We start from the raw sequence: 6000 nt of genomic DNA on the forward strand, positions 1-6000 counted from the left end.
AGGAGCCCAGTCATAGTGCCTTAAAGTACAGTTCAGCACATTTATTCTGACTCTGGAAAGAAGGCCACAGAGGTTTCAGTTTTCCTGATAGTTTCTTTTTCTCTGGAGGAGGGATGCTCCCTCTGCTTCTATATACCATCTTGTCGGAGGCCCCCAGTAGAACCTGGAGCCGGCTCTCGGGGCGGATACTTAGAGGAGAGGCAACAATGCAGAGTCAGAGCCCCCCCCACGCCCTGCACACCCCCAGCTGTGTGACCCTGGACAAATGAACTGACTTCTCTGTGCCTCTGTGTCTTCATTCTTCAACGTAAAGACTGAAAGGGATCAGGCACATGAAGTGCTCAGCACCGTGCCTGACCCAACGTAAGCACTCAGGAACTGTAAGCTATTTCTCTTTTTCCTCTTCTTATTAAACATGGGTAAAGGAGGGGTAAAAATCTGGCATGACAATCTAGAGATGAGCATAACATAGAGTGGAACATGTATTTTCCTGTGCAGGGTTATTGCCAAAGAAGTAAATAGAACATGACTGGGAGTCTAAAATGATATGACAAGTGCAGCTGAACTGCAGACATGTGCACTCCAAGCAAAATTTCTTGTCAGGACACCCTCTGGTTCCAGGGTTCACGAAACCAGAGTACAGGAGGGGACGTTCGAGAAAGGCAGCTGGTAATCCTATTTACCCTCTCCTAGAATGCAAAGAAGATGGAAGAGAAGGAGCTTGTCCTTGTAGCACAAGGAGGGTCTTTGGAGCCCCACTTCTGATAGTTTTCCTCAGCTCATCCATTTATGCATTCCTGTCAGTGGCTGATTCTCAAGACTTCTCAAAATGTGTTAAGAGCAGGCCCTCCAATCACGCTAGATAGACTACTTAGATGAATTTAGAGCTGCCTTCAGGCTAATAACCAGTAGAAACTAAATCCAAGTATATAGGAGTGAAGATGGATGTTGAAAATATTGAGCCCTGGTAAATAATATTTCACAAATGGAATAGTATTTCACAAGACTTCACAATTTGCAGTCGGGGATTTTGATAAGGCTTAGGTTATACTGTAAGCAGCCCATTCTCTAAAATGATTAGGGTCTGCTCCATCCTGGGTGGTTGTAGAAAACAAAAAAGGCAGCTGGAGACACACCGTGAATTGGAAGTAGCTTCTATTTCCTCCTTCTCCGCCTACTCATATGGCCACAGACGATGCCCAGTTCAGGCGCATGGTACGGGGGGGGGTGGGGGTGGGCTGGTCATCAAACGCCAAGTGAGGCCCGCGGCCTGTCCTATGCACAGAGTGCAGAAACCTGCTTTCAAGAGCGCTTGATTGAAGGCCCCCAACACATTGGAAGGCCTGGTTTTCTATTAAGCCATTAATGCTTACAATATTATACACTCTCCACAGAGAGGGAATCTGAGCTGTCCTATGTCGATGTTTTAGCTCCTGACTCCTAACTTGGCAAGAGATGTGTGGCGAATCAATATGTCACAGTCTGTTAAAAGATGCTTCGCTGTTTATGTTTGTTGGGTGTTTAGAAACGCAATAACTATACTGGAGTCTTTTCTTAGTCTGTCATCTGTTTCTGAGGGAACAGAAAGTGATGCAGAGAGCCAATCACAGCACCATACTCGTACCCAAGAGTGGGTGCCGGTGCCCTCCGTTAGGGACAGCACCATTCCACGCTACCAGATGAAGAGCATTTTGTAGACACCTCCCCCCATTTCTTCCTCCAAACCAATCCCTCCCTTCCTTCCATCCCAAATAAAAGTACAACGTGGATCGTGGCACGGACAATGAATTTTCAGTGGGAAGGATGTTCTGAGCAGTGAAAAATATAAATAAATTGGTTCTACGCTGAAATTAACTGTGGAACCAAGAAGATAAACACAGCACAACTAATTGCATCCAAGCAAGATTAACAAGAATGCTGTTCTATGGAAAGAAAAAAAAAATCCACAGCATTAACAGAAATTAAGCAATATCTCAGTGAAACTAGTGAATAAGTATATATTGGTATGTTTAATTAAAAGCAAGACTCTCTTATGTCTTGTTTCTTACTGAGCTGCTTAAATTAAGAAAGTGTAATGTTAAATGAGAAAAATCAACTCAAGACACCTTGTCACCTGCATTTAATCAAGACTTCTATGTCTCATCCAAACTCGTAAGACAGGTCGTGGCAAGGGTAAATGTAGGAATCTCGTGCGAACTTCCCACAGCTTGCCCTTTACAGGTCTCTAGGTCTCCATCTCGGAGATAGAAATCTCCTGGGAGTCTTGTGACTGGAAAGTCACTTCCCCCATTTTCACCCTGTGATTTTGATGAAAAGATACCATATCGGGCTAATATAAGCAAAGCTTCTATCTATAGCGACAGCTAAAATTACTCGTTTGTTGTTTTTCTGATAATAAAAGTTTTACAGAAATGTTGAGCAAAGCATTTACTTGAGGTTTTGCTTCTTTTCAGCTCAATTTCCTGCAATGTTCTAGGAATCCCAGTACCCATTAAAGGTCAGATTTCAAGTAGAAGACAGATCTGGGGATGTGTTCCCTCGAGCTTTGTCTAAATACCTTACCACGGTCAATTCTAAGTTGTTTTCTCTCCACCTACTAAGCGCCCAAGGTGACATTTGAGTTCACCCTCTTTGCCGAGTTCAGTCATGGCCGCTCCTAGGGGGCGGGGATGGGGAAGGGGGGGCCCTCTCCCTCAAGGCACCTGAAGACTCAGGGGGGCGCAGAAGCAAAAGGGGGGCAGGAGACCACTGCGTCTGGTCCTTGAATTGTGCGTTGGGCTTGTGTATCCCCACTTGCCAGGAATGTTGCCAGGATCGGTGGACGGATAAACCAGGTAACTGTCAGATACCTCAAAGTCTTTGGAAAAAAAGAAGCTGTGACATATAAATCAAAGTCCTTTCTGATTTCATGATTAATTATGCAAACCCCTTTCTTTCCTTCTTTGTCCCGTGAGGTCTGTGTTCATCTTTCATAAAGGTCTCGTTACCCACTCGCTCTGCCACCCTGAGGAATAACATATTAGCAACTATTTATTGAGCACCTGCTTATGAGCACCATGCGAGGACCCGAGGATGCAGCCAGAATCAGACAGACAGACTCTCTGAGCTGGGGTAGATAATTTAGTAAGTTTCTGACAGTTTCCAAGCCTTGATTCTCCCAATGGTTACATAGGAAAAGAATAAAAACAAAAAATAAGAATCCCTCCTTCCAGACTCCATGAAATAAGGTATACAAAGGTGTTTAGTGGAATATAACTAGGGTTTAATTAATGTTACTCAGTCATAAGCAGTGAAAGAAAAAAATCTAAATCCATACAACTCCCCATTTCTTAAATACTTAAAAATACTTTAAAAAAAATATTGTTGGATAGAGTTGAAGCTCTTGGGTTCCCCCCCTTTTTATTTTTTTTTAATTTTTTTAATTTTTTTTAAAGATTTTATTTATTTATTTGAGAGAGAGAGAATGAGAGACAGAGAGCATGAGAGGGAGGAGGGTCAGAGGGAGAAGCAGACTCCCTGCCGAGCAGGGAGTCCGATGCGGAACTCGATCCCGGGACTCCAGGATCATGACCTGAGCCGAAGGCAGTCGCTTAACCAACTGAGCCACCCAGGCGCCCCGGGTTCCCCCCCTTTTTAAAGATTTATTTATTTATTTGAGGGGGGTGAGGAGGGGAAGAGGGGGAGAGCCCCTGACCTGGGACTCAATCTCATGACCCGGAGATCAGGCCTTGAGCCGAAACCAAGAGTCAGACCCTTAACCGACTATGCCACCCAGGCGCCCCTACGCTCTTGATTCTTAAAAGTGAGTGATTTAGGGGACGCCTGGGTGGTCAGTCAGTTAGGTGTCTGCCTTCGGGTCAGATCATGATCCCAGGGTCCTGGGATCAAGTCCCTCATCAGGCTCCCTGCTCAGCGGGGAACCTGCTTCTCCCTCTTCCTGCAGTTCCTCCTGCTTGTGCTCTCTCTCTCTCTGACAAATAAAATGTTTTAAAAAAATAAAAAATAAATAAAAGTGAATGATTTAGGATCAAATAGCAGATCACAGGTTAGGAATCCCAGGATGAGCCGTTCTTTAGGCCATGCACCCCCTCCAGGAAACCTTCCATCGGAGGAAGCAAACCCTCGGCCAGAGTGAGAAGTGTGCAGGCTTGAAGCCCTCTGAGGGGAGGATGGAGGGAGAGCCGAAGACTCTGCGGAGCCTGAGCTTGCCTCTCCACCCCACCTGCAGGAATGGCTCTGTACAAACCTGTGCTGACCCGGGAAATGCTTTGGCCAGGCCAGTCCTCAGGCCAGATTTGCTTGGCACGGTCATAGGCTCTGGGGGCATGGGTGACTCCAGACCCTGGTGACAAAATAAGCAACATACCTTTTTTCTGGATGGATCTTGCGCGAATTCTGCTCACATGCAGAGAGCAACAAGAGAATGTTCCCAAAGCCCCTACCTGTTTTCCTTCTGGCCGTCCCCAGTTTTCCCAGGCTCAGCTCTGAGGTTTGGGCATGTAGTCTGTTCCAAGGCCCACTTGGCCTCTAGAGAAGGCCTGGAGGGGCTAAGTGTGCCCGGTGGGGGCAGAGGTGGCAGGCTTGAGGAGACAGAGTTGGACGGTGAGGCAGGAAGCCTAGGATCTCGCCCCTTAGCTGTCACGGAGGAGCTGGGGGCTCCAGCAAGGTGGCTGGGCTTTCTGCCTCTTACCTTCTACATGTGTAAGATGAGGGGCCTGGCCTGGAGGCCGCGAGGGCTCACCCCAGCACTGCTGGCCTGTCATCTCTGCCATGAGGCTGGTCAGGACAACAGGAAAGTATCTCTTCTTTAATCTCCACCCAAGGAAAGGTCAGGAGATGGCTTACAGAAGGAGCCAGTGCCCCAGCGACTACCTCAGGGCGACATAAAGACCCCAGGAAAGAAATGCTGCTGACACAAGGAGATCCCTCCTCTGTCCGGCCTACACTAGCCCCCTGGAATCCCCTGAGGACACAAGGCCCAGTCAAGGTCAAAGACATGGCCCTCCCAGTTACTGAGATTCCCAAGGCTCCCAGCTGCATTAGGAGGGCTACCTGGAATGCCAGATTTGGAATAATTTGTCAAGAACTCTTCAACATTCAGGATACTCTGTGGAAGGTGGGATGCCAATGGGCCACGGGCAGATGGGTTTTATTTGGTGTAGACAGAGTTTTAAACAACATTTGCACCATTCAAAGAAGGAAAAAAAAAAATCAAAAACAGGAGGTTCTACATTTTAAAAAATCTGGATTTCCAGCTGCTGTTAAAGGGGAAGCTGTGGCCACGCTGGGTGCACACGTTCATGCCCCACGGATCCGCCGGGGTTGCCCAGCTTCTGCCCCTCTGGGTGGGGTGCACACTCCCCAAGTCTCCGCAGTTCCTTCCACAGCTGCTACTGTATTTTAGTATTTTACTTGTACTAGGGAAATAATTTCTCTGTGCTTATGAATCCACGAGAAGTGAGAAAATAAAACGTACCCAGAGTACCATGTGCTTTATCAGCAAGTAGAGAACGCGTCTCTGTCGAAGGACAGGGTGCAGCCAGTGTTTCCCACGCAAATCCCCAGCACGCTCCACTCACTGGCATTACCGGGCCTGGCTCTTAAAAGCATTTTATTCTCATCCTCTGCCTGGAAAACCAGGAGGATGGAAATCTGCAGACAGCCTGCAACTTCTCTCCAGCCCTCCCCCTTCCAGAGTTATCCAAGGGCAGGGCAGGATTGCCTTGGCACCTAATCTTGACAGGAGTTCCGTTGTCCTTAGCCCTTGCTTGTTTCATCACCTGCAGCCAACTTCAGTCTCATCAAGCAGTCTTAAGCAGGTGGGAATTTGGTAAACGAATTGAGCCTGTTTGCTGGAAGTACTGACAACGTGATTTTCTATTTTGATCTTCTCTTTCATACAGATGAGGAGACTCAGGCTCAGACAGGTAGTGAGCTTGCTGACAGGGTAGAAGGCTAGCACCTGCTGGGCTAGGGGGGGTGTTGAGAAGGGCACGTTTC

Source organism: Leptonychotes weddellii, chromosome 1, assembly GCF_054177405.1.
Source record: "Leptonychotes weddellii isolate Sample4059 chromosome 1, ASM5417740v2, whole genome shotgun sequence".
NCBI classification, from domain to species: Eukaryota; Metazoa; Chordata; class Mammalia; order Carnivora; family Phocidae; genus Leptonychotes; species Leptonychotes weddellii.